The following is a 24,181-nucleotide window of genomic DNA, read 5'->3' as shown; positions in this document are numbered from 1 at the left end:
AATCCATGATCATCATGTAGGGAGGGGGTGACTGGTAGGCAGGCTTGGTGCTGAGAGCTTACATGATCTACAAGCCTGCACCTTCATCAGGCCTTAGAAACCTCAAAGCCTGACCCCAGTAGCACACTTACCTCAAAAATTCAATACCTTCTAATTCTTCCCAAACAACTCCAGTCACTGGGGACCAAGAAGTCCAATGTTTGAGTTTATGGGGGCCATTCTTCCTGAAACCATCACACACGTCAGATTAAAGTCATGCATGCTTTGGGGTTAGATCTGAGGGGCAAAGTGGGGCCCATAGCTTCAGCATTACCTAGTTCTAAACCAAAGGCCCTCTTTATCCACCTGTTCTGCTATCTTCCTGATGCTTCTCAGAGCTCTTCAACGAACCACTCCTGCCGGAAGAGACATTTTCACTAACTATCTGACAACCCACCTTAGAGTCTAACATGCAAACCATACATGGGCTGGAGAGGTGTTCTCACATGCAGGTACCACATGTGGCCCAAAATACATCAGGGCCCCTTCATACCAAGTGCTTGTTGCTTTACTGAGAAGTCAGACATATAAATGTAAAGAGCCTTGTAATAGCTTGTGTCCCTCATGTCTCCACGGAGAGTGCTCACATGACGACGGCAGAACTGGAGACACTGTGGGCAGGAGACAACCTCTCTGGGCTGTTGTGGTGGCAGTACTACAGGTTTTGCCAAGTCCCATAAGACAACAAAAAGCATAATAAGTTTTAGGAATGTAAAAGGTGAAAGACACTTATTAGACATGCCTGAGAGGGAAGGGACATAGCTCAGGTGTAGAACATTTGACTGCAGATCAAGAGGTCCCTGGTCCAAATCCTGGTACCCCCTACCATATATTTATATCGCACACACTATGTTTCTTTCATTCACTCCTCAGTAGAGCGAGGAGCTCCAGGCTCCATTGAATACCTGTCATGTAGATGGATGGTCTCCTCCAGTCTCTTCCTGCAGGCTGAGCGTCCTTCTTGTCATTAATGTCTGTTTCCTTATTCCAGCACATATCTAGCTTCTTTGGTTCTCTTGAGTTCATCAAGACAAGACAAGGACTAAAACAGAAAATTCTTCTGCAGTTTTCCAGGCACAGGAGTTGTAGAGGCAGACAATGGCCAGGGACCAGAAAGGAAAGCTTAATTACAAAAGCATTTCCCTCCTTAGCTATCTGGTAAACCTGTGGCCAAGACTAAGGAGACAAAGCAGAGAACTGGGCAGTCTGTGTAGAGTGGGCATCTCCTCTGTGGGTCTCTCTCCTTCCGGAGCCCAGTGCTCGTGTCCTTCATCCTCAGAGGCTAGAGCCTGCTCAGCTGCTGTGCCAGGCAGAGAGATCATGTAGGGTTGCAGGTGATGGTGTCAGCGATGGCCCTGATCAAACTATTGAATGACAGCCCATCTGTCAGGGCTGTCTGGGGGCTGAGGTGGAAGATAGTTGGGCAGTTCAGAGCTACCCCAGGACAGCAGAGTGATGTGGGCTCAGGGTCTGCTCCGCTCCTTTTCTTGGTGATGATGCTATTCAAGGACGGACCTAGAAAGCTGCAGAGCTGAGGAAGGCATCTCACCAGTCAAGTCTGGCAGCTTCTGGAAAGTGGGTCTGTGAGCATCTGTAATTTCACTTTATAGTCAGTCATAATTTATCACCACAGAGATGAAGATTATTAGCTGTGTACACTTGTACCAGTGGGGGTATAGCTCAGGGGTAGAGCATTTGACTGCAGATCAAGAGGTCCCTGGTTCAAATCCAGGTGCCCCCTTATTTATGTCTGGTTACTGACTTACCATTCATCTTAGGCAGGCCACCATGATGTTAGAAAGCCTTCATTAGCTGAGCCCTCTGGAATCAGTGTTATTGTGCCCCCATTTACTGCCATTGATTACACTTATAAGCATCCACTGGCTCAAAGGCTGGAACCCCAAGGTACGTGGTTAGTCCACTGCACACTGCAGAGCTCTTATCTCTGCCGAGGCCTGTCCAGCCGTCTGTATTCTTTCCCTCATCCTCACTGGGATAGTTAGTTTTAATTGTCAATTTGACACAATGTAGACTCACTTGGAAATAAAGTCTCAATGAGGGATACAGTGCTTAGTTTAGGTTGGCCTCTGGGCATGTCTGGAGGGGATTGTCTTGAGGACTAAGGCACTGGATGTTTGGAGACGCAGCGCTATTCCCTAGGCAGGGATCCTGGAGTGTGAGTGTAGAGAGTGAGCGTAGCCCTGAGAAGCATGCATGCACTCATTTTTCTCTGCTCTTAACCATGGAAGTGACGTGACTCACTGCTTGAAGCTCCTGTTGTCCTCACTTCTCTGAAATAAGGGACTGTCACCTGAAATTGTGTGAACTTTCCAATTTTTTCAAAGCCTACTTTTAATGATGGTTCTTAAACACTTCATCCTTACTGTAGGCCCTCCACCCAGCAGAGGTACTGGGAAAGAAAGGAGATGGTGGAAGTGGACCTGCTTAGAAATGGTTCTTTGGAGCAATGCCCATCTGTGTTATCTGGAAATCGGCAGTTCAGTTCACAGGTCAGCAGCAGCAGCTCCAGCCACTCAAAAATACTTTATGGATATATCAGCAGTGCAGTTCAGTAGACCCAGGATAGCAAACAGGAATCAGCAGTGGTGGCCCTATCTAGCAGAGACAGCCAGGCCTCACTCAGCCTTAGCATGAATCGGTAGAAGGTACCCGCAGGAATGCCAGGAAAAGTTGTCCCCTGTGCCTCTGTCAGGGAAGTAAGGATCAGCAAAGATGTGAGACCAAGCATCGCACAGCTAGCCATCCCAGCAAGCCAAACTCAGACTCCATCGCTGTCTGTGGAGTCACATTTATACCCTCCAAACATCCTGTGTCCTCCACGGGTCTTGTCTCAGCACCTGTCTGTCTTGATGACATCACGGTCAATCAGCTTGAGTCATCAATCAAGCTGCGGCACACCATCAGAAGGTTTCTGGTGCTTTTCTCTATGGAGTCCCAACAAATGCAGCTCCAGCTACACAATGTAAGGCGGAGCAATCAGCAGTGGATTGCTGAACTTTTTAGTCACTAACTCGATAATATCAGCTGTTGAGATGCCAGAGGAGTGTCTGTTTAGGAAAATGATTTGTTCCTTTTGTAAGATTGGGACAGTAGGATGTCACTGAAACATCTACTGGATTGACTGGTTCGATTCCAAAGTACAGGACCTACAGATGCTCACTACTGGAAAGATAATGAGGGAATAGTATTTAAAGTGTGTAAAGAGACTGTCATGGTGACAAATTAGGATGGATGGAGAAATATATATATGAACTTGCAGAGCTGAAAGTCTGTTTCAGAGTAAAGCGATGACTCTGTGAGCTATTTGTGACAGGCTGTTCTTGTCATAGATTCTATGAGAAAAGTTTGACTTCCCATGAGAACTGAGTGGTTCAGAAAGAGAATTCAGAGGCAATGCAGATAGCACTTTACTGCTGAAAAAAGTGAAACAGATCTCTCTCCATGGCACGAGGCCTTGACTAAATCAGTTCAAGGAGAGTAGAGAACCCAGATCCCAGAGTCTTCCCATCAGATACATCTTGGCAGTGTAGCTTGGATGCTCCTTCTGAAGACTGATTTGACTGATGCTTGGTAAATTCTCTTACATGGAAAAGAGCATCCCAGAAAAACGAAGCCTGTCCACAGGAGCCCAGTATGCCCAGACCTGTGTCCTCAAGCAGCACTGTGGTCATGGCTCTTGAACAATAGTCACATCACTGGATCCTTGGGATTCTTTGGGGAGCTCTGCTGACAAGCCTTGAGTCCTCAGCCTGCTGCCTACACACACAGGTCCTGAGTGAGGAGAAGGTGGGGCCCCTGGCTTATTCTAGGAATTCAGATTGTGATCCATGGTGGAAAAGAACCTGTGAGATGAGTGAGGGGCCTCTGGGGATTGAGCAGGAGACACAGAGTCTGAGTCAGCTGGTGATGGGTCTGGTTTAGGGACATGTACAATATATTATAGGAATCTGCTCAGGGTCACACAGGTGAAATGCACTAGGGAAACCTCACACAGGGGTGTAACTTAGTTGACTGTTGGACTATAGACTCAGGTTCTGAGTTCTAATCCAGTTGACCCCTACTGCTGCTTCTCTTCATCTGCTAGCCTGTAATTGTCATCTCTCTATAGAGTTCTGCTTACAGGTCACCTCCAACACTGTCCCTCCTAGGACCCTATCAATGTGCATTGCAAACATCAGATATCAATCATAAGTGAGAGTCCCATCAATGTTTAATGATCTGTGTCTATTTCAGGAGTTCTTAATTAGTTGCTCCATAAACCTGACATTGTGGGGGGATATCCTGATCTGAGACTGTTGAGCTATTCTGAGGTGGGTCACTTCGTCCCCCTCTCCCCACTGTGCAGCACCAAACCCCGTCCTTTAGTCTTTTTTTTTTTTTTTAACATTTTCTGTGTATGACTGTTTAGTTGGCATGTATATCTGTACAACACATGGTTTCCTGGTGCCTAAGGGAATCAGAAAAGCATTTCAAATCTCTTGGACCTGGACTTAGAAATTATTGTGAGGTGCCAAGTGGGTGCTAGGAATCAAACCTGTGTCCTCTACAAAGCAACATGTGGTCTTAAGCATCAAGCCATTGCTCCAGGCTCCAGCCCTTTGGTCCTGTCTCACGGTTCCCCCTTTAGTTTTATCTCTGTTTTCTTGGTGGACAATTCTCTTACATTGGTTTCCACTTTGTTCTTCAGTCTACAAATCCTCTGTTCAGGGTTTAAAGTCCCCAGTGATATGACTGTATGACAAAATGAGTCTGCTTGTAGCCTCAGACACCAGAATAAAGGCCACGTTCACTTTGTCCTGCTCACTTGTGCCCTACCAGGTTCCCCTCATATCACATACAGTGTGCGTGTGAGAAGACACCCCAGTGGCTGGGGTTCACCACACAGAGGGAGGAGATCTGTTGTCACTCATCCCCTCAATCTCCAGTGTAAGATGCATCCCAGCTGGTGAGTGTGCTCCTTGGATCTCTAATCTTTCAGGTGACCAAGTCTTCAGGCTTATTTAGAAGAAGTGATTTCACTAATGCTTGGCCATGGCAACTTCAGTGGAAAGAACCAGTTTCTGCATCTAGAACCCTGCATGGAAGGAAGGCAGCGCAGCAAGTGCAGTGAGCAGCAGGCAACGTCCCTAAAGGAAGTGGGATAAAGAGTGGGCTGATTTCTGCATCAACTGCAACCTCCAGTGGATTACTCAGAGCTGGGGATTGTGGGTCCGAGGCTGCTCGTTGGCCTGGTGGGCATCCACTGGTAGTTGTTGGCTGGCACCTGCTCTATATGGTCAGGATCTGTGCTGTGGCAACAATGCTCCAGTGTTTGAAGTTTCACTCCACAGAACAATATTCCCAGCAAAGACCCCAACTTTTCACAGACAGCATTTGCTACAGTGCTGTGTGAAGAGCTGAGCAGAGCCTGACAGGGCTGGAGCTCCTTCACGTACCATGGACAGCTCCACAGTCAGAGGCATTTGCTGGAGGCACAGAGAGAGAATGCAGACCCTGTGTCCTCAGCTATTTCTGCAGGGTGCATAGGATTGTATAACACCGAAAGTGAAAACAATCAAATTACCACAGTGTTGCCTGGTGTGCTGCTCAGCAGGCGTTAGCACTTGCTGCGCAGTCCTGAGAATCTGAGGTGGATGTGTATCTGTATGTATTTTTTCTAACCCACATGAGAAGGACAGACATGTAGGCAATCATATGTGATCCAAGCAGTGGTACAGGAAGATGGGAGCTGAAGACAGGAGAATCTTTCTGGAAGCTCATGGAGAGTTAGCCTGGACTGTGCACCCCTGTTTAAGCAATATGGGGGACTCTGCAGAAGGTGAGGTCTGACACCTCAGACTTTCTTCACACACAATCCATGGTAAACACATGCTCTCATGTACAAACACATCATACATGCACACACACACACACACACAGGAACATATATGCTCATACCTACATACCACACAAGCAATTGTAAGCATACACACACAGATCACCAGTGTTGGGAATTTGCCGTGTCCCTGTCTCCCTTTAATACTAATTTTCATTAGTGGTGAGTCAGGTTTCCTAGGGCACTGGAGATGGGAAGTCACAGAGCATCCCTGGTGAGGCAGGGCATGGATGTGGTGCTAATGAGGGGAGTCTACACAGGTACCAGGGCGTACGTCACTGGCAGAGCAATTGCTTACAGTTCATGCAATCCCTGACTCAGACTGTACCCTGCCGGCCACACTGCTGGCCATGTCACTCTCCTGAGACCATCCACTCTCTGATTCTCACTTCTCCACAATTCTGAGGACGGAAGCCATTCTTCAGGTTATTTCTTTTGCTGATACATGGAGGGATTCTGTAAATGGAGACTGAGAGGGAGGAAGATGGGAGACAATGGAGGCTGCTCAGTCCCTGCTCAGGAAGGCCCATACGAGAGTCCCTGAATCATTAATGTGAACTCTGCTGTGGCTTGGTCATTACGAGTTGTGTCGTGGTTGGGCCTGATTTAGCCAATGTTTTTTCACATCTGCAGTGTAAAGTTGCTTGTATATAATTAATAGGTATAAACGAGTGTATGTGAAACATCCCTAGAGCTTTTTAGAGAACAGGTAGGTCATCCTAAGGGTTCCCAGAGAACCTGGTTTAGGTTTTCTTGAGTGGGAACTAAGGACATTTGCTTCTGGCCTACCCTATCCCACCTGCCGTGTGTTCTTAGAACCAACAAAGGGGTGTTTTGAACCAGCAAAGGGACTTTCAGCTTCATAGCCTGCCATGCTGGTCATTATTGTGGTTCACAGAGTCCTCAGCTGGGCAAGACTGTTGGTGACTTTACAAAGTACCTGCCAGTTCCACCAAAGGAGGCCGACAAGGGAGACGCTTCCTGGGCAGAACCAACTTGGTTCTCCATGTCTGGTGACTAACATGTCTGGTGTTTTTTAGCAATCACATTTTGTCAGCATGTTCTGAGGGGCAACTGAGAGTGATGGCAATGCCCTGTATTGTACTGGGGTCTTGGGACACCAGAGCTTAATTGGAACTGCCCTACTCAGGGGATTATGCTCATCCAAGAAGCCATAGATTGCTGAAGAAGACGCTTCTGTGCCAGGTGTGGGACATTTCCCTTTGAGTTTTAGGTCAAGGGTGTCCTAGAGCCCCAGACATGTTTCTTATTATCTTCTAGTGTCAAGTACTGCTGTTGAAAAGTTGACTACCACGATGATTTTCTTTTCCTATATCTATCATCTGCTCCTTGTAGCCTAGGGTTTTAAGATTTTCCCTTTGGTGTTAAAATTCTTTGATACTCCCTGAGTCATTTATCCATTGTGCTGAGTACTTGTAGAAATTTAGGATGGAAGCCCACATCTTCCTTTATGGGAAATTTTCTTTTATTTTGTTCTTCTATCATTTTCTGTTTCTAATCATTGTGTGCACCAGTGTTGGGGGAGGGGTGTGTAGATTCAGAGGCTTGTAAGTTTGTCCCTTTGTGTGAGAATTCTGTTAAGTTCTCCTAAGACTAAGTCATAGTCCTGGAAGACATCAAATTCCCTTGTATTATGCAGCCCAGAGAGCAAGGCTATGCAATTTATTCAAGAAACATCAACTAATGGAGATCTCCTAGCTTCACTGAGGTTTTGCCTAAGGTGGATGTGGTAAGTTAAGTATTAAAATCATATTTAAGCAAGGGGGCACCTGGATTTGAACCAGGTACCTCTTGATCTGCAGTCAAATGCTCTACCCCTGAGCTATACCCCCCCTTTACAGGCAAGGTAGCCTCTCATTAGCACATCTTCTAACTTGGCACCACACCCATGCTTGCTCTGTGTTCATGATCTACTGCTTCCTCTACTGATCTTGATCCTCACAGGATTTTTTTATTTAACTCTGCCCTTCACATTTCTCCTCTCCACCTTTGATTAGCGTGCCACAATGCATCCCCCTCTCTGGGTGTGCTGCAGACCTCAGCTTCAGATCTAGAAATATACTTAACTGTGGTGTTTTTCTTAAGTCCGGAATTAACTTTCCTTAAATGGCCTAGACAAGAGCCGCAGGTTCTGGGTCTTTCTTCATTACCCCAACCTGCAGCCCAGAGAGCACTTCATCCTTCAGGACATGGGGGGCGGTGCTCATTACTTCACTCCATCATTTATTCACTCAATAACACATGGAGCTCATTAGCCCTTATTTCTTATCAGCCATGATGAAGACGCAAAGAGAGATTAGTTATTTTCCTTGTTCCTCAGAGTCTTAGTATAGTCAAAGTCTTGGATTGGTCTTTCTCAGAAGTAGGAGAAGCCAAAGTTCAGATTAGGGGAAAGTGGAACTAAGGAGGCTCTAGAGGGCCTTCCTGAGGGGACAGCTGTGGAGAGTTTCCAGAGGAAGAAGACACTTCTCAACCTCATAGGACTCTTCTCTGTGGCCTTCTGCACTAAGTGAGCATTACAGAGCCATGCAGTGCAGCTTGTGCCATAACATGTGACCTGGATGGGCCTCACAGTGGGTCCTGTACTATCTCCTCTCAGAGAGAACAGAGGCCTGAGCAGAATACAGAGCACACGAGAACAGTCTGTGTTAACTAACACTTCACATTTGGTCATATAAAGAAGACAATAAGAAGGGAGCACCTGGATTTGAACCAGGGACCTCTTGATCTGCAGTCAAATGCTCTACCCCTGAGCTATACCCCCATCTGCTTCATGTATATCTCATAAACATCTCTGAAGCTGTATGGCCACTCCCCAACATGTGTACTTTCCAGTACTCTGAAATCATCAGCTTTGTCCTGTGAGGCCCAGCCCTAAGTCAACTCTGCACACCTGTTTGTCACCACCTCATGACCAGCAGCACCCTCCCATCCTATTCTACAGCTGAGACAGAACACAAACACCTGGAAGTCTGCGTTTATCTCATCCTGCAGACCCACCTTTACAGGCCACACTCAGAGGGCTAGGTGTCAAACAATTGATGGCTTTTGATGGAGAGAGAACTGTTTTCTTTAAGGGAGTGGCTCCTGGTAAGTCGATCTAATTGCAGTGGAACACTTCTGACCCAGAAGCATATGGACAGCACAAACTGGAGGACACAGAGCCTGGGGCACAAAGGTGGGATGGCTCTGTGAAGAGGAGTTAAAAGAAGGAGTTGAAGGTGAATATGATCAAAACACACCATATGACATCTCAAAGAATTAATGAAAATATATATTTTTCCCTCAGCAATAGGGTCTTACCATCTGGTTGTGGAGAAGAAACGATAGCCTTGGGAATAGCTGGTAACACATATGTTATGGGTTCAATCATAACTTTCAAAAAAAGTGGTAGAAAGGCCCACTCCATTAGATGGTGCCCCTATCTAATCCTGCTAACGTGGCCTTGAACCTGGGACTGGCTAGGTCATGGGCCCTAGGAGAAAGACTATTACTATTTTTCTAAAGGAACACAGCAATAAGATGGCCCCTAATGATGGACTGCTACCCCCACAGACCAGCGCTGTGGCCAGCTCACATTGGAGGAGCTTCCCCTGCAGTAGATGGAAGTTGACATGGAGACCCACAACTGCACAGTGCACAGAGGGTGAGAGAGTGCGGAGCACTCCGTGCGATGCCGTCCTCACACCCTACACTCAGGGTCAGCGTGCTGTGGGGAGAGGAGGCAGAAAGGCTGTAAAGCCAAAGCTGCTGGATGGCTCCCAGGAAACGCGCCATCCGTGTTGTATTTCATTTTGCCCATCTTTTCCTTTCCACTTCAGATCTGCAAAAGAGTGATCAGTGATAACCGTATGAAACAGTCGACACTAGGTTGTCTTGAAATCTCAACTGCTAACAATATTGATTGAAAACTCTATTTAGCCCATTGTAGATATTTAAAATAAGGACATATTTGCACTTATATTTTGCCAGAATTTGTTAATAATGCTAACATTCTTCCCCTCTGACACATTTTGAACTCTATTACACAATCTCATTGCTTTGAGCACTCCTCTTCCCCAGCTCCTGTTAGTATGGCCCATTACATCTCAAGTAGAACATTCAGCTGCTATTTATTACTTTCTTACATTTTTTACTTATTTACATTTTGCTCAGTGCCCCCTCCCAGTCACCCCTCCTACCATCCTTTCCCTCAAATCCCATTCTCCTCTGGAACAGGTGGGGTCCCTTCTATGTCCCCCACCCTGGCACTTAAAGTCTCTCCCAGGCTACATGCACCGTCTCCCACTGAGGAGAGACATGGCAGCCTACCTAGAAGACTATATCCCTCGTACAGGTAATAGATTTTGGGATATCCCTGTCTCCACATGGAGAACAAGCTGCACATCTGCTACATATATGAGGGGAGGCCTAGGTACAGCCTGTGCGTTCAACTGCTTTTCTAATGTAACGTAGAGTCATCTCCCATATTCCTCTAAGAAGCAGCAGCAGCAGGTCCCATTGATAACACCGGCCCCAGTATCAACTTTTCTCTTACTATTCTGTTACTATAGTGTCACATACATGGTTACTATACTACACTATTCCCACGAACACACATGATCAAGGTAAATTATTATAATAGAAAGCACTTAACTGGAGGATTACTCACACTTTAAGTTTAGTCCCTGATGGCCATGGTGAGAGTCATGGTAGCAGGTAGGCAGCCTTGTCACTACAGCACTAACTGAGAGTTTACATCTGACGCACGAGCAGGAAGCAGAGGGTAAGACTCATGGGCCTGATGGAGATTTTGAAACCTCAAAGTACACCCTCAGTGACAGATTTCCTCCTACACAGCCACAGCTCCCAAACATCCCTAAACAGTTCCACCAGCTGGGGACCGAACATTCAAATATATGAGCCTATGGGGGCCATTCTCATTCAATCATTTTATTGTATGAAAAATATTTAAATCACATGTACAGACTATCAGTATAGCATGTTGGAAGAACTAGAGGCCTTATCACATATACAAAAGCTAGACATTTTACTTCATTCACATCTTATAGGAAGGGTTCCATTCCCAAAGGAAAATATGTCATTTTGACAAGAAATGTTGAAGAACTTGAAATCTGAAAAGAGACACTTCTGCACAGAAGAGATGGTGGACAGGGAGAATTACCTGGTGAAGGAGGAGGGATCCAGAGTCTTGTCTGTGCATCTGCTGTGTGGGCAGCCAGAACAAAGGGAGCAGGAACCTGGGCCACTACAGGAAACAAAGTACAGTTGTTCATTACTGATGATCTGTGCATGGAACATTGTTCAGAAAGGTATTTTGTAAAGAACTCAACATGTATAGAAGACGTTGAAAGAAATGAAAAGGTTTAAACATGAGGCTGCCATGAAATTGAGGAAAAAGAAAAGTTCCACCAGATATCTTCCTCCTGTTTAGAATGACTGACACCAATCGTACAGTGTTAACAAATCATCATGATATAAACATCGAGTCATCCAAACAAAATCTGGGACATGACTGTAACGGGAAAGTCAGAATGGAAGAGGATATGAAGTTATGGTCTCATCCACAAGTCGGTTAGTTACTGATATGTACACATGATGATATAAGAGACACCACGTTCACTAAGTACACAGGACAGACTAGCAGAGACAGCTAACCCTTTGGGGAAGGACTCCTAATGGATGACAGGAGCAATCAACTAAACCAAAGAATTTGGAGTACATGTGGTTGGTTTCTTAGTAACCTTTTAAAATTAATGTTGAGTTTTCAAAATAATTGAATTGTGCATACATTTTGTTTTTAAAATAGATGAAAACAAGTTTGTGTAGTGGTGACAGGTTTGAAGGCTCAGGGAGAGGCCATAGTGTCAGGATTCTCTGTCCCCTGCTGTGCTGATGCAGCTCCACCAGAGGCCAGCTAGGAAGCCGTTGTGTTGCATGTGGGTTGTAGTTGAGTTGAAGGTTGAAGCAGCACCAGCTGAAGCCTCCTGCCTCAGATAGGACCTCAGCAGGAGAATGCTGGTCATTCCTGAGGACATGACAGTCAGATGTGCAGAGGCAGCTCAGGGCTGGGCCTCAGAGGAGGAAGAAGATGATGGCAGAGCTCTGGCAAGTGCACGTCAGATGTTAGCAGCCTTGGAGTGGCCATGCAGTTCAGAGTGCCTGTGAGGCATTAATGAACAGGTGGGGGTATAGCTCAGGGGTAGAGCATTTGACTGCAGATCAAGAGGTCCCTGGTTCAAATCCAGGTGCCCCCTACCACAAGGTTGTTTTTACTCCTGGACATATCGCACACAAGGCTGTTTTTACTCCTGGACATATCGCGCGCGCGTGCGCGCGCACACACACACACACACACACACACACACACACACACACACACACACACTTCTGTTTCTTCTATTTATTCCAGTCATGGACCTCAATAGACTTGGGATCTACAGACCAGCCTGTCATGTGTGTATAGATGGTTGTCTCCCATCTCTTTCTACATGCCGACTGTCCCTCCCACTCCTATTATGTCTCCCCTGTTCCTGCATATACCTAGTTTCTCTGGTTCTGTTGGCCGCTAAATGGCACAGCAGTTACAGTGACAGCCAGTGTCATCCAGGGACCAATAAGGAAAGCCTATCCATAAAAGGATGTGCCTCTGTGTGTCTCAGGTAAACCTATAGTCAGAACAAGGGATACAAGTCACAGAATCAGGTTGTCTGTGTAGGGTGGATGTTTTCCCTGGGACCTTCTCTCCTCCTTCCAGAGTACACTGCTCACTTATTTCACCTTCAGAGGATAAAGGCTGTGTGAGCTGCTATCACAGGCACAGAGGGATCCTGCAGTGTTGCTGCTGACAGTGCTAACTAGGTTCTGTGACAAGTCTGAATTACAGCCCATCGATCTTCAGGGAAGGAAGAGAGGTGTGTCTGGGAGCCCAGGTATAAGGCAGCTGGCCATCTCAGGGCTACCCCAGGACAGCAGTGTGACATGGACTCAGGGTCTGCAGGCTGCTCCTCTCCTTTTCTTGGTGATGATGCTATTCAGGGATGGACCAGGAAATCTGCAGAGCTGAGGAAGGCATCTCACCAGTCAGGTCTGGCAGCTTCTGGAAAGTGGGTCTGTGAGCATCTGTAATTTTACTTTATAGTCAGTCACCACTCAGATGAAAATTATGAACTGTGCATGCTATTAGTAGTGGGGATATAGCTCCGGGGAAGAACATTTGACTGCAGATCAAGAGGTCCCTGGTTCAAATCCAGGTGCCCCCTTTTCATGTGTTTTTGGAAACTGCCTGACCACATTCACAGTATAGACCTACTTTCTCTTTTGACTCAGGTGGCTTGACACTCACCTCCGTGAGACCACAGCTGTGTTATCGCACACCAGATCCCTTTTGTGGCAGGCAACTGTGTCTGGTCACCCGGTGTCAGCTTTTCTGGTGAGCAAGTCTCCACTTTTTTTTATACTATATATTGAGTTCCCAAAACCTAGAAAAGCTAGGTTTTATAAGAAAGCACCTTCAGTGGTTCTCAGAATATAGAATTCAACACACAAGATGCACTGGGCAGCCTCAAAGTACTGTAAACTAAATGAAGAAGGGGATAGAGGGATGGTATTTTCCTAGAGTTGGAGACATTCAATAGGTGCATCAGAGCTGGAAATGTGGGATTCCAGGCTCTCATGGGGAGAATAAAAGCCTTAGATTCTATAGATCACAGAGTTTCCAAACTGCTCATGGGCGTGGTTTGTATCCAGTGGTGACTCGTGACTGGCAACTGTTCCACAGGCTCAGCATCTGTGTTGTAGCAGCCATGTCTCCCTATGTAAGTGTTAGTCCTTAGAATGAGTTTCCCACAGAAGATCCTGACTTTCTTGGCAGCTCTTGCTACAACTTAGTGTAAAGGGCCAAGCAGAGCCTGACCCTGCTGCAGCTCTGTTTTGTGACACGGGCAGCTCCTCTGCCTGTCCTTTTCCTGAAGACACAGGGACCATGCAGACCCAACTGTCCTCCACTGTGCCTCGGCTCTTTCTACAGTGACAGAGATTCTAACCCAAACACAGACTCAAATGAGCACAGTGCTGAGGTCAAATCAGCACAGTTTCTCTGTCTCTGGTGTGTATTGTCATGTCAGTGACAAACTCCATTGATGGTTTGGAGGATCCTGGCCCTTTGCCAAACTTGAAAAAGAAGTTCTGTGAGTCACATGAGTCTTTATTGGCATATTTTCTTGTTACAAGTAACAGAAGCTAAGAAGATCCAGTGTTGAATTCACGGATCGTCTTAAATATTCATCTGAATCCTTGTAGTGTGTTGGTGGTTAGTAGTCACAAATACTAATTGTATATTTTGAATAATACAACCATATTTTCCTAAAAATAGGTCCTTTGAACACCTCTACCTCCCCTATGTACACACTGTAGTTTTCTCTCACAACTGGATATTGAGGTTTTTCCTGAATTGAGCAATGGAACCCTCCTGCTCTGTCTCTGCAGTGCTGTGTGAACCTCCTGATATCTGCCTATGTGTCTGTAAGAACTTACCAGTGAGGCTTCTAAGCTTGTCATTTTTGTGTGTAATGTTGGACTACTCTGCAAAAATCCTTGTTGTATGAGGAAAGTATTCCATGGAAGTATATTTCCTAGATGAATTCTGAATGAAAATTTTTCCATGAAGATGCATTCTGTGATTTTCCTCATCATCTTTTGCAAATCACAGAAATTGAGCTAGGGCCTCTCTGAATCCTTTCCATGTTCTCCATCTCCAGAGACTCCATTTTGTGACTATGAATCTTTCTTACATCTTTGTTATCTGTGTGGGTATGTGATGGTTTCTAGAAGGATTCACAGGGCAGAAATGCCTGTGAACTAGAAATTTCTCATTTCTTTGGGGACTCAGTTATGTCCTGTGATGTCCTGCTGAAACAGACAAATGAGTGGATGCTTTGCTGAAGAAGACAGGTGAAGGATGTGTGATGATTAGATAGGGTGTTAATCTAACCCCACAGTCTGTGTAACAAAGCTTTTGCATTGGTTCACCTTGCACCACATTTCTGATCTTTGCTTCTTGTGACTTCACACAGAGTTACTTGCCAAAGAACTTCTCACAGTATTTCAGCTGCTTCTGCAGACTCATGTTGATTTTGCGGAGCCTCTCGGTTTTTTCTGGATCCAACTGCCACTGCTGCTTTGTGTTTTATATTTCCAGAGTGCACTGGACTGGTGACAACAAAGGTTGAAGTTGTCCCCAAATAACCACTTCTAAGCAGGACTGCAACCCCTGTTCTCTATTGTTGTTTTCCACTAGCTACAGTAGGTGGTCTAGAAAGGAGGTTGAAGCATTTAAGAACCCTCATTAAAGTGGGTTTTGAAAAACCCAAGCCTACATTCTGCAGGCTACGCTCTGACTGTTTGAGTAACCAGTCTTTGTACTTGGTTCATGCTGAGGCTGAGCTGGTGGTTTAGGGTCAACATGTAGTTAACTCTTTCTCAAATTTGGAGGACTTCATTCAAATTTTGGACCAGAAAATAATAAGACAGGAGACCAGAGGGTGAAGAATCACGGAAGGGATTCCCAAGACAGGAATGTGCTGATGGCTAGAGTGGAGCGGGAAGTGAAACAGGGTGGGGATTTCATCCAAAACCCCAGGTGGAAGCAGAGCAGGACTGCAGCTCTGTCCTTGATTCTCCACCTGAGGCCACAGATACTGGCCAGCAAAGGGTAGAGCGTGCTGTGCATGAAGGGACTCTGGGTGCCCTGTGGTAGGTGTGTGGGGAAGGATATGGAAATTCAAACCTGGTAGAGTCCAGTCTGTAGGAGGTGGGTCAGGTGCTCTTGCACATTGGAGATTAACCATCAGCAAGTGTAATAGGTCCTTGTGTGAGGCAGTGCAGGAGACCTGTGCTAATGAGAAATTATGCATAGTTTTCAAGACACAGGAGCTTTGTCTCAGTGTGCTCTGAGACTCTGACTCCTGCTGATCATTGGATATCACCCAGGATCTTGTCTCATATTTCAGTGACCATAGTCTGAAGATGTCTTAAGTCATATCTATGGACTCTGCTTTCCCTTAGTTATTTTTTATTAGATATTTGCTTTATTTACATTTCAAATTGTATCCTCCTTCCACATTACCCCTCTGAAAACCTCTATCCCATTCCCCCTCCCCCTGCTTACCCCTCCCATTTCCTGACTTGCATTCCCCTATACTGGGGCATCATCAAGTCTTCACAGGACCTATGGCCTTTCCTTTCATTGATGTCTGAAATGGTCATCTTATGCTACAAATGTGGCTGGAGCAATGGGTCCCTCCATGTGTATTCCTTGGTTGGTGGTTTAGTCCCTGGGAGCTCTGGGAGTCTGGTTGGTACATATTATTGTTCCTCCTGCAGGGCTACAAACCTCTTTAGCTCCTTGGGTCATTTCTCTAGCTCCTCATTTGGGGACCCTATTCTCATTCTCTTTGTTGGCTGTGAGCCATGGGTTCTAATAAGGATCAAAGTATCCATAGTTTAGTCTTCTTTCTTCTTGAGCTTCCTGTGATCTTTGAGTTGTATCTTGGGTATTCTGAGCTTTTGGGCTAATATCCACTTATCAGCAAGTGCATACCATGTGTGTTCTTTTGTGATTGTGTTACCTCACTCAGAATGATAGTTTCTAGCTCCACCCACTTGCCTAAGAATTTCAAGAATTCATTGTTTTTTTTATTCGATATATTTTTTATTTACATTTCAAATGATTTCCCCTTTTCTAGGCCCCCACTCCCTGAAAGTCCTGCAAGCCCCCTTCCCTTCCCCTGTCCTCCCACCCACCCCTTCCCACTTCCCCATTCTGGTTTTGCCGATTACTGCTTCACTGAGTCTTTCCAGAACAGGGGGCCACTCTTCCTTTCTTCTTGTACCTCATTTGATGTGTAGATTATGTTTTGGGTATTCCAGTTTTCTAGGTTCATATCCACTTATTAGTGAGTGCATACCATGATTCACCTTTTTGAGTCAGGGTTACCTCACTTAGTATGATGTTCTCTAGCTCCATCCATTTACCTAAGAATTTCATGAATTCATTGTTTCTAATGGCTGAATAGTACTCCATTGTGTAAATATACCACATTTCCTGTATCCAATCCTCTCTCAAGGGACATCTGGGTTCTTTCCAGCATCTGGCTATTATAAATAAGGCTGCTATGAACATAATAGAGCATGTGCCCTTATCACATGTTGGAGCGTTTCTGGGTATATGTTCAGGAGTGGTATAGCTGGGTCCTCAGGTAGTGCTATGTCCAATTTCCAAGGAACTGACAAACTGATTTCCAGAATGGTTGTACCAGCTTGTAATCCCACCAGCAGTGGATTGAGTGTTCCTCTTTCTCCACATCCTCTCTAGAATTTTCTGTCCATTGAGTTTTTTTTATCTTGGCCATTCTGACTGATGTGAGGTGGAATCTTAGGGTTGTTTTGATTTGCATTTCCCCCTTGATTAAAGATGTTGAACATTTCTTTAGGTGTTTCTCACCATCAAGTATTCCTCAGTTGAGAATTCTTTGTTTATCTCTGCACCCCATTTTTAATAGGGTTATTTGGTTCTCTGAATTCCAACTTCTTGAGTTCTTTGTATATATTGTATATTAGCCCTCTATTGCAGTAGGATTTGTAAAGATCTTTTCCCAATCTGTTGGTTGCTGTTTTGTCCTATTGACAGTGTCCTTTGCCTTACAGAAGCTTTGCAATTTTATGAGGTCCCATTTGTCAATTCTTGATCTTAGAGCATAAGATATTGGTGTTGTATTCAGGAAAAGTTGCCCTGTGCCCACATGTTCCAGGTTCTTCCCCACTTTCTCTTCTATTAGATTCAGTGTGTCTATGTTTCAGTGTATATGATTTTATGTGGAGATCATTGATCCACTTGGACCTTAGCTTTGTACAGGGATATAAGAATGGATGAATTTGCATCCTTCTACTTGTTGACTGCCAGTTGACCCAGCATCATTTGTTGAAAATGCTGTCCTTTTTCCCACTGGATGGTTTTGGCTCCTTTGTTAAAGATCAAGTGACCATAGGTGTGCCGGTTCATTTCTGTGTCTTCAATTCTATTCCATTGATCTACCTGCCTGTCACTGTATCAATACCAATGCAGTCTTTAAAACTGTTGCTCAGTAGTATAGTTTGAGGTCAGGCATGGTGATTCTGCCAGAAGTTCTTTTAATGTTGAGAAAAGTTTTCACTGTCCTGGGTTTTTTGTTATTCCAGATAAATTTGGAAATTGCTCTTTCTAACTCTATGAAGACTTGAGTTGGAATTTTGATGGGGATTGCATTGAATCTGTAGATTGCTTTAGGCAAGATGGCCATTTTTACTATATTAACCCTGCCAATCCATGAACATGGGAGACCTTTCCATCTTCTGAGAACTTCTTCAATTTCTTTCTTTAGAAACTTGTAATTCTTGTCATAAAGATCTTTCACTTGCTTGGTTGGAGTCATCCCAAGGTATTTTACATTATTTGTGCTGTTGTGAAGGGTGTCATTTCCCTATTTTCTTCCTCAGCCGGTTTATCCTTTAAGTAGAGGAAGACACTGATTTGATTAAGTTAATTTTATATCCAGGCACGTTGCTAAAGTTGTTTATCAGGTTTAGGAGTTCTCCAGTGGAATTTTTGGGGTCACTTAAGTATCCTATCCTATCATCTGCAAACAGTGATATTTTTGACTTCTTCCTTTCCCATTTGAATTCCTATGACCTCCTTTGTTGTCTAATTTCTCTGGCTTGGATTTCCACTACTAACTGAACAAGTAGGGAGAGAGTGGACAGCCTTGTCTAGTCCCTGATTGCAGTGGGATTGCTTCAAGTCTTAGTTTGATATTGGCTACTAGTTTGCTGAATATTGCTTTTTCTATGTTTAGGTATGGGTATTGAATTGCTGATCTGTCCAAGACTTCTATAATGAAGAGGTGTTGGATTTTGTCAAAATGTTTCTAAGTATCTAATAAAATGATTATGATCTAATGATCTAGACTTAGGAAAGCTACTTGTTTCAACTGTTTAGTGGCGGTGGCGACTCTGCAGCAGTGGCTGGTCCAGCTGAAGGGCCATCAGCAGTGGAACCAAGGCGACACAGGGTCCAGTTAGGCCCTGAACCCACGACCACTCACCTTCGCTGACCAGCCGGGCTGCAAGCAGCTGCGGATTTGTGGCGCCTTTTGCTGCACGGAAGCCACTTCAGAACTCGGCCTCCCGCCTGTCAGGAGAGGCTCACCTCCATCTTGGTTTCGGACTCCAGAGAGATCGGACAGACTGAGGTACACAAACATAACCTGAGGCCAACACCACGGGGGTCTGAGCCCGACGGGCGTTGGCCTGCACCCAGGCCCTGGGCTGTTCAGGGGGCCATCGGGGTGCCAACTCAGCCAGGAGGTTTTTTTGCCCGGGCAGGCGCGCGCCGCCATTTTGCCTACAGGACGCCAGAGAGCTCTGGCAGGCAGAGCTAGCTAACAGGCATAGCCTGAGGCTAACAAAGCGGGGGTCTAGGCCCCAACAGGCCCTGGACTGACCCCAAGAACTGGGTGGCTAGGTGGGCCATCTGTGTGTCAACCCGCCCAGGAGGTTGTTAGCACAGCAGACTCTCCAGGTGCTTTCGGGGAGCGCGAGCATGCACACCCGCCATCCTTGTCACCTGGCTGACCCAGTTGACAGTCATAGCCTGAGGGGAACTTTGCTCGGACCTTGGCCTCCCAGGCTTTTGCCTCGATCCAGGGCCTGGGGGGCCAGGCTAACCTTGTGTGCACCAGCCCGGTTGGGGGATCGGCTGCCCAGCGGAGTGATTAGCACACAGGGGAGGTCCTGGCAGCATACACCATCGGCGCTCCCTGGGGGTGCACACGGGCTCCATCTGGTCCACAGACACAATCTGGGGCAAAGCACACTAGACCTGCAAGGGCACCCAAGAGGAGGACAGCACAGCAGCAATCTGCTACAGGGGAAACCCAGCCATATAGTGTTGCAGTAATAGCCCCAGAGTCCATCATGAGGCCCAAACACCAGCCAGGGACAAGACCAACTAAATCCAGAGAACAAAATGGCAAAGGGCAAACGCAGGAACGCTACTAACAGAAATCTAGGCAATATGGCAGCATCTGAACCAAACTCTCCAACATCAGCAAGTCCTGGTTATACCAACACACCAGAGAAACAAGATTTGGATTTAAAATCACTGATCATGATGCTGCTAGAAGAACACAAAACGGACATAAATGAATCTCTTAAAGAAATACAGGGGAACATGAATAAGCTAGAAACCCGTATAATGGAAACAGAAAAATCACTTAAAGAAACGCAGGAGAATAAGGCTCAAGAGATAGAAGCCAATAAAGAAGAAAGGCAAAAAAAAAAAAAAAAAACAAAAAACAAAAAAAAACTTAAAGAAATGCAGGAGAACTTGAGTCAAGAGGCAGAAGTCATGAAAGAGGTAACACAAAAATCTCTTAAAGAATTACAGGAAAACACAAACAAACAAATGATGGAACTGAGCAAAACCATCCTGGATCTAAAAACAGAAGTAGAAACAATTAAGAAATCACAAAGGGAGACAACTTTGGAGATAGAAAACCTTGAGAAGAAATCAGGGGCCATAGATGCAAATATAAACAACAGAATACAAGAGATGGAAGAGAGAATTTCAGATGCCGAAGATACCATAGAAACCATTGACTCAACAATCAAAGAAAATGCAAAATGCAAAAAGCTTGTATCCCAGAACATCCAGGAAATCCAGGATACAATGAGAAGACCAAACCTAAGGATTATAGGTATACATGAGAGTGAAGATTTACAACTGAAAGGGCCAGCAAATATCTTTAACAAAATTATGAAAGAAAACTTTCCCAACTTAAAGAGAGAGATGCCTATGAATATACAAGAAGCCTACAGAACTCCAAACAGACTGGATCTGAGCAGAAATACCTCTTGCCACATGATAATTAAAACCCCAAATACACTAAACAAAGAAAGAATATTAAAGGCAGTAAGAGAAAAAGGCCAAGTAACATATAAAGGAAGACCTATCAGAATTACACCAGATTTCTCACCAGAGACCATGAAAGCTAGAAGATCCTGGGCAGATCTCATGCAGACTCTAAGAGAACACAAATGTCAGCCAAGACTACTATACCCAGCAAAACTCTCAATCATAATAGATGGAGAAACCAAGACATTCCATGACAAAACCAAATTTACACAATATCTTTCCACAAACCCAGCATTACAAAGAATAATAGGAGGAAAACTCCAATAGAAGGAGGGAAACTACACCCTGGAAAAAGTAAGATAGTAACCTTCCTTCATCAAACCCAAAAGAAGATAATCACTCAAATATAAAAATAACATCAAAAATGACAGGAAGTAATAATCTCTATTCCTTAATATCTCTTAACATCAATGGACTCAATTCCCCAATAAAAAGACATAGACTAACAGACTGGATAAGGAAACAAGACCCTACATTTTGCTGCATACAGGAAACACACCTAAATATCAAAGACAAAAACTACCTTAGAGTAAAAGGCTGGAAGACAACTTTACAAGCCAATGGTCTCGGGAAACGAGCCGGAGTAGGCATTCTAATATCAGATAAAATTGACTTTCAACCTAAAGTCATCAAAAGAGACACTGAGGGACACTTCTTGCTGGTCAAAGGAAAAATCCACCAAGAAGAACTTTCAATTCTGAACATCTATGCGCCAAATGCAAGGGCACCCTCATTCGTAAAAGAAACTTTACTAAAGCTCAAAGCACACATTGCACCTAACACAATAATTGTGGGGGACTTCAACACTCCACTCTCCTCAATGGACCGATCAAGAAAACAGAAACTTAAACAGGGACACAGTAAAACTAATTGAAGCTTTGGACCAATTGGATTTGACTGATATCTATAGAACATTTCACCCTAAAGCAAAAGAATATACCTTTTTCTCAGCACCTCATGGTACCTTCTCCAAAATCGACCATATAATTGGTCACAAGACAGACCTCAACAAATACAAGAAGATCGAATTACTCCCATGCCTCCTATCAGATCACTATGGTGTAAGAGTGGTTTTCAATAGCAACAAAAACAACAGAAAGCCCACATACACATGGAGGCTGAACAATACTCTACTCAATGACACCTTGGCCAAAGAAGAAATAAAGAAATTAGAGACTTTTTAGAATTTAATGAAAATGAAGGCACAACATACCAAAATCTTTGGGACACAATGAAAGCAGTGCTAAGAGGAAAACTCATAGCCCTGAGTGCCTCCAAAAAGAAAATGGAGAGAGCATATATCAACAGCTTAATGACACACCTGAAAGCCCTGGAACAAAAAGAAGCTATTTCACCCAGGAGGAGTAGAAGACAGGAAATCATCAAACTCAGGGCTGAAATCAATCAAGTGGAAACAAAGAGAACCATACAAAGAATCAACGAGTCCAAGAGCTGGTTCTTTGAGAAAATCAACAAGATAGATAAACCCTTAGCCAGACTGACCAAAGGGCACAGAGAAAGTATCCAAATCAACAAAATCAGAAATGAAAAGGGAGATATTACAACAGAAACTGAGGAAATCAAAAAAATCATCAGATCCTACTACAAAAGCCTATACTCAACACAACTGGAGAATCTGGAGGAAATGGACAATTTCCTAGACAGATACCAAATACCAAAATTAAATCAGGACCAAATAGATCATCTAAACAGTCCCATAACCCCTAAAGAAATAGAAGGGGTCATAGAAAGTCTTCCAACCAAAAAAAGCACAGGACCAGATGGTTTCAGTGCAGAATTCTATCAGACCTTCAAAGAAGACCTAACACCAATACTCTTCAAACTATTCCACAAAATAGAAACAGAAGGAACCCTACCCAATTCCTTCTACGATGCCACAATTATGCTGATACCAAAACCACACAAAGATCCAACTAAGAAAGAAAACTTCAGACCAATCTCCCTTATGAACATCGATGCAAAAATAGTCAACAAAATTCTTGCCAACCGAATCCAAGAACACATCAAAACGATCATCCACCATGATCAAGTAGGCTTTATCCCGGGGATGCAGGGTTGGTTCAATATACGGAAATCCATCAATGCAATCCACTACATAAACAAACTGAAAGAAAAAAACCACATGGTCATTTCAATGGATGCTGAAAAAGCATTTGACAAAATTCAGCATCCTTTCATACTTAAAATCTTGGAAAGAACAGGAATTCAAGGCCTATACCTAAACATCATTAAAGCAATATACAGCAAACCGGTAGCCAGCATCAAACTAAATGGAGAGAAACTTGAAGCAATCCCACTAAAATCAGGGACTAGACAGGGCTGCCCCCTTTATCCTTATCTTTTCAATATTGTACTTGAGGTACTAGCTCGGGCAATTAGACAACATAAGGAGGTCAGAGGGATACAAATTGGAAAGGAAGAAGTCAAACTATCATTATTTGCAGATGACATGATAGTCTACCTAAGTGACCCAAAAAACTCCACTAGAGAACTCCTACAGCTGATAAACAACTTCAGCAAAGTAGCAGGTTATAAAATCAACTCAAGCAAATCAGTGGCCTTCCTATACTCAAAGGATAAGCAGGCTGAGAAAGAAATTAGGGAAATGACCCCCTTCACAATAGCCACAAACAGTATAAAGTACCTTGGGGTGACTCTTACCAACTGTTTAGAATAATAGAGAAATATAAGTTAGGAGTCAGTCATTTATAAACACACCTGCAGTAATGTTAGGTACTAGTTAATTACAGAAATAAGCTGTATTTAGCCTCCTGCATATAATTTCAAAGTTAAACACAAAGTAAATATCTAGAAACAAGCAAAGTTTGTCTATTCAGATATACTTCATAGAGCTGAAGGTTCTGACATGTAATATTTTAATAATTAAAGGCTTCTCAGACAGACAGACAGGCAGACAGACAGACAGAGAGACAGACATATGAATTTTGGGCAGCACCCCAATTCATCTTCAATCAGAATATATACACAGAACTTTGAACCTCAGTTTGCTTGAATTGTGGCAAAAATGACAAAATGAACTATTTGTATGAAAATGTGGCCATGCTATCAGAAATATAAACCTGCAGTTGGCCAACAGCACAATGGAGGAGGGTGGGATCAGCATGGTTACTCTGTGATTGTAGAACTAGGGACTGACACAGGAACTGTCTATGGTAAACAGACACATGGCTATA

The 24,181-nt window shown here is 44.3% G+C and overlaps 4 non-coding genes across 4 annotated transcripts; 2 read left to right on the top strand and 2 right to left on the bottom strand.

Annotated features, from left to right (window-relative positions):
* The first annotated feature begins 1,708 nt into the window (after nt 1-1,708).
* Trnac-gca (transfer RNA cysteine (anticodon GCA)) lies at nt 1,709-1,780 on the top strand. The gene has a single exon. It is a non-coding gene; the product is annotated as a tRNA-Cys (tRNA).
* Nucleotides 1,781-7,716: 5,936 nt separating this feature from the next.
* Trnac-gca (transfer RNA cysteine (anticodon GCA)) lies at nt 7,717-7,788 on the bottom strand. Its single transcript has one exon. It is a non-coding gene; the product is annotated as a tRNA-Cys (tRNA).
* Nucleotides 7,789-8,648: 860 nt separating this feature from the next.
* On the bottom strand, nt 8,649-8,720 carry Trnac-gca (transfer RNA cysteine (anticodon GCA)). The gene has a single exon. It is a non-coding gene; the product is annotated as a tRNA-Cys (tRNA).
* Nucleotides 8,721-12,141: 3,421 nt separating this feature from the next.
* On the top strand, nt 12,142-12,213 carry Trnac-gca (transfer RNA cysteine (anticodon GCA)). The gene has a single exon. It is a non-coding gene; the product is annotated as a tRNA-Cys (tRNA).
* The last annotated feature ends 11,968 nt before the right edge of the window (nt 12,214-24,181 follow it).

This window comes from Apodemus sylvaticus, chromosome 2, assembly GCF_947179515.1.
Source record: "Apodemus sylvaticus chromosome 2, mApoSyl1.1, whole genome shotgun sequence".
Taxonomy (NCBI): domain Eukaryota; kingdom Metazoa; phylum Chordata; class Mammalia; order Rodentia; family Muridae; genus Apodemus; species Apodemus sylvaticus.
Note: the sequence above shows the minus strand (reverse complement) of the source record. Positions and strands in the feature narration are given on the sequence as shown.